Source organism: Helianthus annuus, chromosome 11, assembly GCF_002127325.2.
Source record: "Helianthus annuus cultivar XRQ/B chromosome 11, HanXRQr2.0-SUNRISE, whole genome shotgun sequence".
Lineage (NCBI taxonomy): Eukaryota > Viridiplantae > Streptophyta > Magnoliopsida > Asterales > Asteraceae > Helianthus > Helianthus annuus.
The window spans coordinates 125,661,511-125,674,797 of record NC_035443.2 but is presented as its reverse complement, the minus strand read 5'-3'; the positions used below and the strand labels follow the sequence as shown (position 1 = coordinate 125,674,797).

Sequence of the window (13,287 nt, the reverse complement as noted above, 5' to 3'; positions counted from 1 at the left end):
TACGACTGGTCCTTGTATGACTGGATCAAGTCTTGTGCGAGCAGGTTCACTTGTGCGAGTGGACCTGTTGTACGTGTGATCTTGTGCAACTGATTAACAACTTTCCGGATTTCATGCTTTCGGTTACACATTCAATAGTTTCCAAACATAACAATTATCAATCATCAGGTTTCCAATTATCACATATCAATTAACAACTTCCTTTCAAGCTAACCATCGATCAAACAGGCAATTTAATTCACTAATTCGTATGAACCCTAGTCTAAACATGCTCATGAACAATCACCCGAGATATTCGATTATAAACACCCAAGGTTCAATTTCCAAATAACAATAAGATCACAGAACAAGATATCCGGGTTAACATCAAATCTGTTTATATTAGCATATCCTTCGATTCATACGAACTTATATCCGGTTAGTAAACATCATTCGATTTCATATATCAAGAACATTCTGATTTGCATAAACATGAACAATAACACATATGACTTATAACATCAATCAGGCATGAACAAAACCATAACACACTAACCGATTAGGGATAGATGATCCGTTCACGAACAAGAAGGTCTTCGAGGTGATAGCCGTCGGGTTTGAGAGGGAGAGAGAGCAAGTAGGGTTTTTAGAACTTGTGTGTGTTATCCAAAATTGTAACAAGTGAGATACAATACCCCCTCATGTGTGCTTGTACGCATAAAGCAATGGGCCGGCCATTTACTTGGGCTGCCCTTGATCCGAGCACATGATGTGCGGCCCAAATAGCTTGTGTGATCTTATGTGAGTGTGTATTGTGCGATTGGGCTAGATTGTATACATACACATGTGTTTACACAACACACGCAACAAATAGATATATCATTCACGTAATCATTCACTTAACATACATACATGTACGTAATAGTAAAACATTCATTAAACACACAAGTCACATAACATTCAATAATATTCGCTTAATCAATCAAGTTCACATAATCGTGCCATAAACGTTACATCAAAGCGAGTCTAAAGTTCGAGTTGTCACAGATTCTACTACTTCTAGCACATGACTTTCCACTTCTTGGGCTAAGTGAGGAGTACTTGCTTGCATTGCCCTTCCAATCTCTTCCGAGATCATAGTTTTCAGTTGTTCTTGTCGTGTCATTTCATCCTCATTCGAATCCGTCATCTACACATAAACATCCTTCTTATTCCAAACATTCAATCATCCTTTCAGTCATATAATCATTCTATTAGTACATAACTTCCTTGAAAGTTAACATTCATGCATACTAATATTCTTTCGAGTCTTATTATAGCATTTACAATTCTTCACATATGATAGAAAACATTAAGCAAAACATCACAATTGAAAAAGGCTGAAAACAGGTACCACCGTAAATTACGGTGTCACCGTAATTTACGGTGGCAATATTTTCTTTACGGCGTAAAGCTACTGCCTTACGGCAGAGGAATTTCTTCCCAGTGTCTACCGTAAATTACGGCGTCACCGTAATTTACGGTGACGCCCAGCATACTTTGATGAGTTTCTTATTTTTACAGCCATCTGTTCATCCCGTTTTAACCCGTACCAATCCGTTTCGTCCCAGACCTTTACACATCATCCCATGATGATCTTTCCTAACGTTCCCTAACTAACTCATTCATAATACGAAATAATCTTTAAAGTACTTACTTGCTTCGCGCCGCGGGTCGAACACACTCTTCACATGAGCTTCGGTTTGAGTTCAAGTGTTTGATGCTTGAATCCCTCAAACCTAGGCTCTGATACCAACTTGTAACGACCATAATTTTTCCTTTAAAATTTAATAAATGACAACATACTTTTCTAACAAAATTTGGGCATGACCCGTTGGTAAACGGGCGATACCCTGTTTTTCATAAACAAACTTCATTCAACTATACACAAACATTCAAAGACATGACATACACAATAAAAGATGACCTATCCTTAGTTTCGAAAACCATAAGTATGTATGCACCTACGACAACTTTTCAAAAGACAACCATAACCAAACTAGTTTAAGTACAAAACACAAACATAAGTAACTAGGTAATTTGACATCGACTTTATACAAAATGCGGAGCGCTTGACGGGCTTGAGGTGTGTTCGATCCGGGCAAGCTTGATAACTAGACATGAGATTTACCTACATGATCACAACATCAAAACATATTAGAACGAGGGTTCCTTCTTTACTCAAGAAATTACCTTACGAACTTAAAATAAACGGGACATACAAATCTTATACTAAGCTACATTCTTTCATACTTACACGGTAGTGAGTTCCAACGAAACTTCATACCCATCTTTCTAGTCTTACAATTTCATTATCCGACCCATTCAAGAGAAAGGTCCAATCATATATCTTAACCTTGCTTGATACAATTTAATACAATTACGGACAAACACATATCTAAGGTAAACCCAAATTGTACAAGTAACGTACCTCGGTCTTGATTCCCTTGCGGCTTCCCTTGACTTGAACTTTCTTCCTTAACGCCTACATATAAACATTCATTCTTTTAATTCATGTTTCATACTCATTTACACATATCAATAAAACAGCATACAACTTGCTCATACTTCATAAACATGTTAAATTCATACAAGATTTATAGCTTATATGACTAGCATTTTCATTGAGGCATTTTGTCAAACACTTGATGTGCATGTTATCATCAAAGCACAAGGTACAAGTATTTTTGGCATAACCCTACTTATTCACCTTCTAATCTAACAAGAATCAATCAAGTTCATGACTTTCTTTCATCCTACACATCTAGCTAATCTAAATTCCCCTTTCACAATCAGATTATGTATCAATTAACATTTCATAAACATATCATTATAAATCATCATTTTCATCTTCTTCCTACAACAAGTGGGTATGAACCCTAATCATTCAAACAATCAAAATTATACAAAATCCTCAGTCTAGTACGAATTCCTAACTCAATTACACAAGATTTTCACATGATTTCATGATTGGGTTAAAACCCACTTTCTATAAATCGTCAAATCAGAAATTTCGACTTACCTTGAGTTGAACAAGCTTAGATAGTTAAAGATTAAAGCTCATGCATCAATTTAAGCCCTTAATTCCTTCCTAATCTTGTGAATTTCTGAAAATTAGGGTTTGTTCTTGGCTCCCCCCTTCTTGATCGATCCCACCATCACACAGTAGTGTGTTTTGTATTTTCAATTTTCCTTTTATTTGTTTTAATTAAAACTTTATTCTTTTTAACAAGTTTAGCCCCTTAACTTTCTTAGTTTGTTTATTTATCATTTAACTTCCTTCTAATAAGTTACTAACATACTAGGTTAAAATATAACATGACTAGGCTTTCAAGTAATATAAATAAATTACATATTTTGGGGTGTTACAGTATCCTGCTCCATGAATCACAATCATTTATCCGTTCGTCGTCGGGGTGCGGATGACAATCTCCGCCGGGTTGTTCGACAACCAGTCCATCCCAATTATCACGTCGAAGCTTCCGTTAGGCTTGTTCTATCGAGAACTGGGTATCTAGGTTAATTACTACTAAAACAACTATATTTTCTGAAGCTAAAATTTGACAATACTGTCAAATAGAGCGTAACATTGACTATTTTGAGACGTACCGATATCCACGCTTGGATTCTATCCCCGCTGTTGAGCTTTCATCCACGTGCCTGAGTGTTCTTAGGGCAATACTTCCTGAAATGCCCCACATCACCACAATTAAAACATTCTTGGCCACAGCCTTGATCGTCACCATCCCTGCCTTGATAGTTGTTGTCGTTGTGATTTCCTCCGCGATTTCCGTTACCATCTTGACCTCTATTTCCATGTTCAGTACCTTGCCGACATGTTTCCTTGACATGTCCCACCTTACCACAGTTACCACATTTTCCATATCTACACTGCCCGTTATGGGGACGTCGACAGTTGTCGCACTTTAGTAGAATACCCGTGTACTATTTTCTCTTTTTGGCCTTGTCGTCGCTACTCGATTGGGTACCCTGTTTGAAATTCGCCAACTTCCTCTTGTTGTTCCCAGATGACTCTACGTGGGTCCCCTTCTTCTCCTCAGAGGCTGAAAATTTGTCCATCCTGATTGCCTCTTCCGTCAGGGCTACACTTAGATTGATGGCCTCAGAGATTGTGGCAGGCTTTGATGCCGTTACCATGCTCATGATTTGGGGTGCCAATCCCCAAATGAAACGCTCAATCCTTTTAAACTCCGGATCTACCATGTAAGGAACGATACGCGATAAAACTTGGAACTTTTCCACATACTCAGCTATTTTTGGACCTTCCATCTTCAAGTTCCAGAACTCAGTTTCTACCTTCTGGCTTTCTGTTCTCGAACAGTACTTTTTATGCATTAGCTCTTTCAGTTCGTCCCACGATAGAGCATACGCGGCAGCCTCGCCTATTGTCTGAACCTGAAGTTTCCACCATGATAGAGCCCCATCCCGGAACAGCCCGGAAATGTACGTGACCTGATCCCTTGGGGCGCATTTACTCGCACGCAAAACAATGTCCGTCTCTTCAATCCAGCGTACGAAGGCTACGGCACCCCCAGTGCCGTTGAAATGTAGGGGCTGGCAGCCTAAGAACTGCTTGTAGGTGCAGCCGTTGGGTGGGTTATCTCCTGAGGTACCTCCGTTGCGCTCGGAGTGATGGGCCTCGTATTGTGCGATGACTGCAGCAATGATTCCCTGAAGTTCCGCCTCATTGGTGGGTATGCGTTCATCCCGTTTTGGAGGCATCTTCCTATGATGATCGTATGGGTCAGGTCATAGTAAGTATAATGTGCGTAAGTATACAACAATATCAACACATAACATCTCATGTTATAGATAAATCAATCGCATAACATCTCATGTTATAGACATAAACAATAGATCACTTCGATTGCATTGCCAGAAATTGAGACCAGAATGTAAGGTTTACAGGTACCCAACTGTATCATACAACATCAATGACTTAGTAAGTGATGACCCTAGGCAGGTCGTGCGATCGCTGGACATGATCAGGAAGCTCTGGTTCGTCCATTTTCAAATTCCAGGACTCCATCTCAAGCTTCTGTTATTCCAGTCTTAGAACCATATTTCTCCTTAATCATTTCCTTGAGCTCGTCCCAGCTCAGTGCATAGGCAGTATCTGTACCAAGGGTCTGAATCTGAAGATCCTATCATGAGAGTGTGCCATCTAGAAATGACCCCGAGGTAAAGGTAACACTCTGTTGGGGTGATCAGTTAGTCATCCTTAGAATGGAGTCAATCTTTTCGGACCAACGAACAATTGCAATGGCGCTTACTGTTTCGTCGAAGTTCAAAGGTTTGCAGTTCAGGAACTGCTTATAGGTGCGGTCAGTTTGGGGGGGGGGGTTATTCCCAGTAGTGCCATCACTACGCTTAGTGCGGAGTGCTTCATGTCATGCATTTGCCTGTGAGATGCGTTTTTGCAGCTCGGCTTCTATCCTTGGCAACATACTGGTGTTTGTGTCATGCCTGGGTGGCATTCTCTTCTGCCGAAATGGCATGAAGTGAGTTAGACAACTTCCCAATTGTCTATGAGATACATAGCACCATAAGCCATCATGTACTCACCTAATTTTATACGTAAATATACTCAATGTATGGGTGGGGAAATAAATTACTGAGCCTTCACATAGGCTTGCCAATTTGGCTTGTTGCTTGAAATAGGATGAACTCGAGGCTTCATCGCCTTGGTCATTCGTGTTCGAGTTATTTCCTGCTACATTGGTTTTCATTAGCTTGACCCGCAGAGTCAACCAGGATTTCTGTACACTACAAGTCGTTATTACGTGGGCCCCCGTAATAATAAATTATCTTGCACAGTTACCCCACATTTTCTCTCGTCCAAGCAGATGATCAACCAAGGAGCGACAGTAGGTGCATTGGCATGAACCGGGTCATGCTCTAATGCGGGGTCAAGAGCAACGCCTGGCTCAGGGCCACGGCTGGCTCTGGATCAACAAACTCCATCTCAAAATTAGCTGGATCAACCATCACAGGGGGTTGCAGGATCCTCCAAGGGCTGGTCTAAGTGTATGAACTCAAGGTCATGGTCTGGATCAAAATCAGGTGGAAGAACAGGATCACCCTCAATACTGTGATCAAACTCAAAGCTGTGTGCGGGAATCGGTGCAGCTGATGATGCCGTATCAGGGTCGGCGTCGTGTGAATGGTGCTGCACTCCCTGTATATGCGAAAATGCGGATGTCAGGATCTCAAATGAGTATGAGGCAGGGGAATGGGCATGAGTTTCCCCTGCAGGAGCGTCCGCAAGCAGTAGGCTAATACCAGCAGCAATAGGGCCTCGCCCTCGAATGGGTCCTCCTCTAGTAGATTCGTTATCGTCGACAGAGGCCACGTCGGGGGGGGGGGGGCATATCAACAATGGGATATGCGGCAAGGGGCACAGGAGCAGGGATCACCGTGAGTGGCAAATTCCCAACGAGATGGCCATCAGTAGGCTCTGTTACGACATCAGGCAGCGCAAAAGGGCTGAAAGTCGTCATCGTCTGTGCCGGTAGTATCGGAAATGTACACCTCGTGCTCCGATGAAACTATGTCGTCTGATACTATGGCCATGGGATTCGTAGTGTCCATCTTTCTAGTACATGATGAAGGTATGGAGTTTGTGACACATACGTATATCAATCAATCATATAATCATATAAACATATTAGTCACCAAGTAAGAAATCAAATAATTCTCCTAGTCCCACTAGCCTTCCAGCCTCTCAGACTGCTCTTCCTAGTCCCACTAGCCAATTCTCCTAGCCCCACTAGCCAACCACCTCGATCTCCCAGACCGAGCCTCGGCCTCCAAGACCGAGCCTCAGCCTCCAAGACTGAGCCTACTCTCCCTAGTCTTACTAGCCATCTTCCTCGACCTCTCGGATCGAGCCTCGGTCTCCAAGACCGAGCCTCAGCCTTCAAGACTTAGCCTAAAAATAAATAAATAAAATGTGCTCAACATGTGTTTATAAAAAGGTTTTGGATCTGGACTTAAGTGGTATGCAGTAAAAATGTTTTCGTGAGAGCCCTATTGATCATAGTCTAGACTCGAGAAGGAATCCTAGTTCGCTATGATCAGAGCTCTGATACCAAGCTGTCACACCCTGGCTTTGCGGAAGCGTGGTTAATTTGGTGTGACTTCTTAATACCATAGCTTAATCATAATAAAGCTATATGAATTAAAAACAAGCAAGATCATCCATTAAGTTTTGAAAACCAAATGCAATACCATTGTTTTAACGGGAATACACCCTAACAACCATAATCTTGTTCAACAAACAAACAAAACATAAACCCAGTTTAAGGATTGTGACTTGTCCAGGAAATGAGTCACATTCCTTAAACCTCGGATGACCTTGGAAACTAGTGCAGCGGGAAAACGTGCCATACCGTGCCAGATCCTTTAATTCCCTGAAATACATGTAAGTTGAAAAATCAACAATAATGTTGAGCGAGTTCATGTGTTTAGTATGTGCGCACGAATAAACCTTTATAACCATTGTAAGTATGAATATTTTGTAAACTCTGGTATGAAAGCAAATAAGGAAACATATCAGTTAATGTGTAACCACATGGTCCAACCTGCGGGCGCATGGGAGGGGATAGGACAAGGTCACCACATGGTCCAACCTGCGGGTGCATGGGTGGTGTTACGACAAGGTCACCACATGGTCCAACCTGCGGGCGCATGGCTGGTGTTAAGATAAGGTCACCACATGGTCCAACCTGCGGGCGCATGGGTGGTGTTAAGACATGGTCACCACATGGTCCAACCTTAGGGCGCATGGGTGGGGTTTGTTATGCTCAAATAGGCCTATCACTTCTATCCCTCGATCGTGCTACGAGGACTAATGTTCTTAAGGTTTCACCTACCCAAATCACATAACCTAATAGTTCCTTCCTTAGCTGACCATACCATGTAAGAAATATTCGTAATCATAGTAACATGTATTCCACCCCCGCAGTTTAGAAAACTGAAAACAGTTAGGAGAAAAGGGGGACATGAACTCACAGTCAGTGCGTCGCTAAATCAAGCACTCCAAATGTCCGAAAGCTGTGCAACGACCTACATGTGCTAATTCTATTAGACGGATGGCCGTGCTTTAGCTTTATAGTTTAATTTTCGGGAAACAGTTAGACAACTGTTCCTTGCATATATTTGGTAGCTAATCTCCTTCCCAAGGATGGGGGAATTAATACATGCGCTTTTATAATATTAAGTCTCACTTAATATATTTTACTTCTCATTCCAAAATATAATTATTTTTCTCAAAAATAATATATTTTCTCTTCGCATAATACTTTCCAAAAATAATACGTTGACAAAATACGCATTTATGCATATTTCCGTATAAAGCGTAAGTTACGTTTTGGCGATTTAGTGGTAATAGTAATTACCGTTGTAACTTATATGTTTGTCGTGTAGGCGTTGGTATTATTTTGGGTTCGACAAAGTTTGTAAATATTATTTTTACTCTAAAAATAATATTTATATATTTTCACAAAATAATCATAAACAGTGTGGTGAAAAATATATTTATCGAATAAATATTTATCACGTTTAGTTTTTGTGAAAATCCCACCTCCGATTATTTAATAAATAAAGTCTTGGCGAAATATATTTTGAAAACATATCAAAATAGTTTAACACTTGTAAATAATTCTAAGTGTTAGATTTTAGAAAAATTTCGCCAGAGTTTCCCCTGTAACTGGAGGTGGCCACGCTTTCAAGCGTATCATTTTCTTTTACAAAATCATTCCAACACTTCTTTAAATCAACCAATCAATTTCCGATACTTCAAACTAGTTTCAACACATCAAACTTGTAGACTAGTATGTAAAATCGCATTATTACATGAACTTGTAGTTTTTCCGAAAGTCATAGTGTAGATCACCTTATATTTAGTGGATCTATGTATAAAATAGTTTAGTCTTGTAAAAACCCCGTTTTTAGAACAAATCATCCTTTACAACTTCCCGACAACTTTTATAAAAATTGTTACTTTGTCGGATCTTTCGTTTCACAAGTGTTTATACACTTGTAGTTTGTAAAAATCATATTTGTTAACATATCACCCAACTTTTATAAAACATGATTTTCTCGACATTTGGTTCTACGAATATACCACTTGTACATACGTAGATCGGCTCGTTTTAAATACTATTTTACAAGTCAAAATACTTTTACACAAGTTCATGTTTCTCGTGTGGTGGAGTTTCACCTTTTAACCCTCGTACCGATAGAAACAAGCGTATGTCAAGATTCGTGATCTTAACAAGGTCGGGTTAAACGATGATAAGAGCCACCACCTCGTAGATCGGGCCTCAATAATCAACATATTCGAATATTACAACATTTACACATTTTATGAGCTTTTAACCAACAATATTCGAGTTTTACTAGACTTTATAGATTCAAAACGCATGATTCCGACTTTTAACCGTTAAAAATCATATTAACCACTTTAGATACGTTCGAGAGTGAGTTTTAAACATTATACCTCTAGCTCGGGGCTAGGGAAGAATCTAGTCGAAAATGGCGTGGATAAAAGCAAAGAAACGAGGTCCTTCAACTTCCGCTTGCTTCAAGCTTCCTTATACGTAACCCGTAAGCCTTGTATATGCTTGAAATGGACGAACAAGAATCGAAAGATGGATGGTTGTGGGTGGGGATCTTCGGCCGAGAATGGGGAGGCAAGAGAGAGAGTAGAGTGTTGGTGATTTGTGGTGGGTTAACTCTTGTGTCAAGTTCTTGTATTTATAGACAAAAATATAGGATTATCGTCCAACGGATCTCGTGTCCCCTAGATATTAGGCAAAGGTAATATAAAAATCAAAAGGTGTACTCCCTTGTCACCTCTTGTTGGCCGATCCCATTAGGGGGGGGGGGTATCCGGTTTGTTTCCAATCATTCAGTTAGAGTTTAGTTTAGTTAAGTAGGTTACTTTATAGATTAACCCCGTTAGTTGCATGATGCGTTATATTGCGAGTGTTAGGGTAATCAGGGACCCTAACTGGCTCAGAAAAATACTAACAATATTTCTGGCAATATTTTTATGTTCCGGGTATAGTCCGGTTGTTCGGTTGGATAGTAATCCGTTAAAGTGCTTAAGTAATCCTTTAAGCGTCGTAAATAATATTTTTAGCGACACAATTTATTCTGCAAAGTGTCAGGAATATTTCCTTATGTTTTGGCACTTTATTAGTTAGCTAGAAGCTAGTATGTTGATAAAAATGCTGTGTTTTGTGCTTAGGGTACGTTTTAGGCACATCCAATCTCTGTATCTTATTCCTAGAGACGCAGTTTAACAACCCTTGTATCCCTACACACACTATGGGTGTAGTAAAATATTTCTGGCTCATCCAGGCCTTTAGAGGCAGTGTCTGCCTGATGCTGGCTATATCAGCATGTTCAATAGGTTATCCGTTCAAATGCTACTGTGCTTTTGTGCATCATGTTTGTCACTAGAGTTCAATAAGTAAATAATGTAGTGACGGAAATCAAAGTATGATGCAGATATGTACAAGTATCAATAGTCAAGTAGCACTTCATCAGGAATCTCAGTTAAGCACAGTACTTATGCAGCAATTAATAGTTAATTAAGTCGTACGGATACCTGGTTTAGTGAGGGTTGTCACATTGTCACAGGTTAGATGTCACTTTCATGGTGACGTCAGCTTAGATGCTCAGTGGTTTGCAAGTGCCTATAAATAGAACAGTACTCTGTACTGTTCTGTTTAGCTCTTTCACCATCTTCTTTCTGCACGAACAAACACTGAGCTCGGGCTGAGGGGGAGTTTGCATATCATACATGCATTATAATCAGAGTTTAAAAATAAATTTAATCATTTGATTCTGTGTTGAAAATGTATGATTGAAAGCATTTCTTCTGTTTGATTGTGAAAAGTTTGCTTCTATTTAAATTCCGCTACACTACTCTTTCATTTGTTCATCTAAATTCAAACACAAATCACAATCAATCCAAACTCAGATCCTAACAGATTTTATGTTTCAAAAGCTATAGACATATCAAATACATAAATACAATAAAATCTTGGTGTGGGTCCCATAATGGTGACCGTAAGGGGGGGGATAAGGTTGGGTTTCAAATGGAAGTTAGGAATTCTAGTTAGGTTATAAGGAAATTAGTTAGTGTTACATAGGTTTAGTGTTTGTAGGATGTATTAGGATGTTCGGTGACTATAACTAGCTCGGAAATGTTAAAACAATGCTTCTAGTGTAATTTGATGTTTCGGGTAGTGTCCGGTTGTTCGGTTGGTTACCGGTTCGTTAAGGTGCTAAATTACGTAGTTTAGTGTGCTTTATGTTACCTTTTATGATAGTTTTGATTCCCGACACTTAGGAAAGTATCCTGGGCCATTAGATCACATTTATGCATTATATTCAGTTGTTAAAATGCTGAAAATTGCTGAATTTGTTTATTTTCTGCAGAATTCTACAGTTTTAGTGTGTTTTTGGCACTTTCCGGCACCTAAGTTATCACTAGGAAGGCAGTTTTGTAACCTCTACATTCCTACACACTATTCTAGTGTAACACTTGGTTCCGGGCTCATTCTGTGTCTTAACATCACGTCTGTCTAAGTACTGAACTCCCCTCAGTACTTCTAGTTTGTCTGATAACTGTGCTAACTTTGCTCTGTGCATTAAGTAAATTATACTGTGTTGCATGTAATAAAGATAAACAATCTTGCAACATGAAATGCCATTGTATGTATATATGACAGTAATCAGAAATTCATTCGTCTTGTTAATTCAATCATGCACAATCATTAAAGCACAGATTACTGTTTATTATTGTACGAAATTCATGAAAAAATGCCAGTTGTCACATTCTCCCCCCGTTAAAAGAATTTCTTCCCGAAATTCAAGCTATGTATAGATTGCAGGGGAGTTGTGAAATGGGTATGAATTCTTAGGCTTGATTTGGCCTTTATGTTCCCAAGTAAATTCTGGGCCATGATGTGAATTCCAACGAACTTTCACAATTCAATTACGACTTCCCCGTGTTTTATGGACTTCCAGTCCCAACCTTTATGGGTTCTTTAATAAATTGGAGTTTGTCGTTGACGTGAATCTTATTTGCGGGAATAACGACTGTTTCTTGAGTCAGACTCATCTAAAGACTAGACACGTGAAACGTGTCAGGATCACTGCTAAGTTCTTCTGGAGGTTTTAGCTTGTAAGCAATGGTTCCGATCCTTTCCAGGATCTCGAAAAGTCTAATATACCGTGGGTTCAGTGTGACAACCCTCACTAAACCAGGTATCCGTACGATTTAATTTATAATAAATTGCTGCTTAATTACTGTGCCTAACTGAAATTGCCCATGAACTGCTACTTGATTTCTAGTACTTGTATATTCCTGCATCATACTTTGATTTCCGTCACTACATTATTTACAAGTTGAACCTTAGTGACAAACATGATGCACTAAAGCACAGTAGCATTAGAACGGATAACCTATTGAACATGCTGATAAAGCCAGCATCAGGCAGACACTGCCTCTAAGGGCCTGTATGAGCCAGAAATATTTTACTACACCCATAGTGAGTGTAGGGATACAAGGGTTGTGGAACTGCGTCTCTAGGAATAAGATATAATGATTGGATGTGCCTAAAACGTACTCTAAGCACGAAACACAGCACTTTTATTAACATACTAGCTTCTGGCTAACTAATAAAGTGCCAAAACATGAGGAAAATATTCCTGTTTAGTTATGTAGAATAAGTTGTGTCACTAAAAATATTATTAACGACGCTTAAAAGCTTACTTAAGCTCTTTAACGGATTTCTATCCAAACGAACAACCGGACTATACCCGGAACATAAAAATATTGACAAAAATATTATTGGTCTTTTTCTGAGCCAGTTAGGGTCCCTGATTACCCTAACACCCGCATTATAACACATCACACCACTAACCGAGTTAACCCCTAAACCTAACTTGGTTTAACATAACTAAACTCTAACTATATGGTTGAGATTGAACCAAGACCCCCCCCCCCTCATGTAATCGGCTAAACTAGGGGGAACACAAGGGTACAAAAGTTTGATTATTTTATTTTTGTTGCCTAATATCAAGAAGACATAAAATCTCTTGGATAATACTCATTCCATTTGTCTATAAGTAGAAACTCATGGCACAATAGATCTTTCACAACATAACACCCAAAACTTACTCCTCTCTCTCTCTCTAATACCTTCGGCCGAACCCCCTTGGGTCACC

At 39.5% G+C, this 13,287-nt stretch overlaps 1 long non-coding RNA gene across 1 annotated transcript; it reads right to left on the bottom strand.

Annotated features, from left to right (window-relative positions):
* Nucleotides 1-1,824: 1,824 nt before the first annotated feature.
* LOC110891850 lies at nucleotides 1,825-3,168 on the bottom strand. The gene is made up of 3 exons (XR_002565605.1): nucleotides 3,041-3,168; nucleotides 2,450-2,503; nucleotides 1,825-2,149 (listed from the first exon to the last, which is right to left on the bottom strand). It is a non-coding gene; the product is annotated as an uncharacterized LOC110891850 (long non-coding RNA).
* Nucleotides 3,169-13,287: the final 10,119 nt, after the last annotated feature.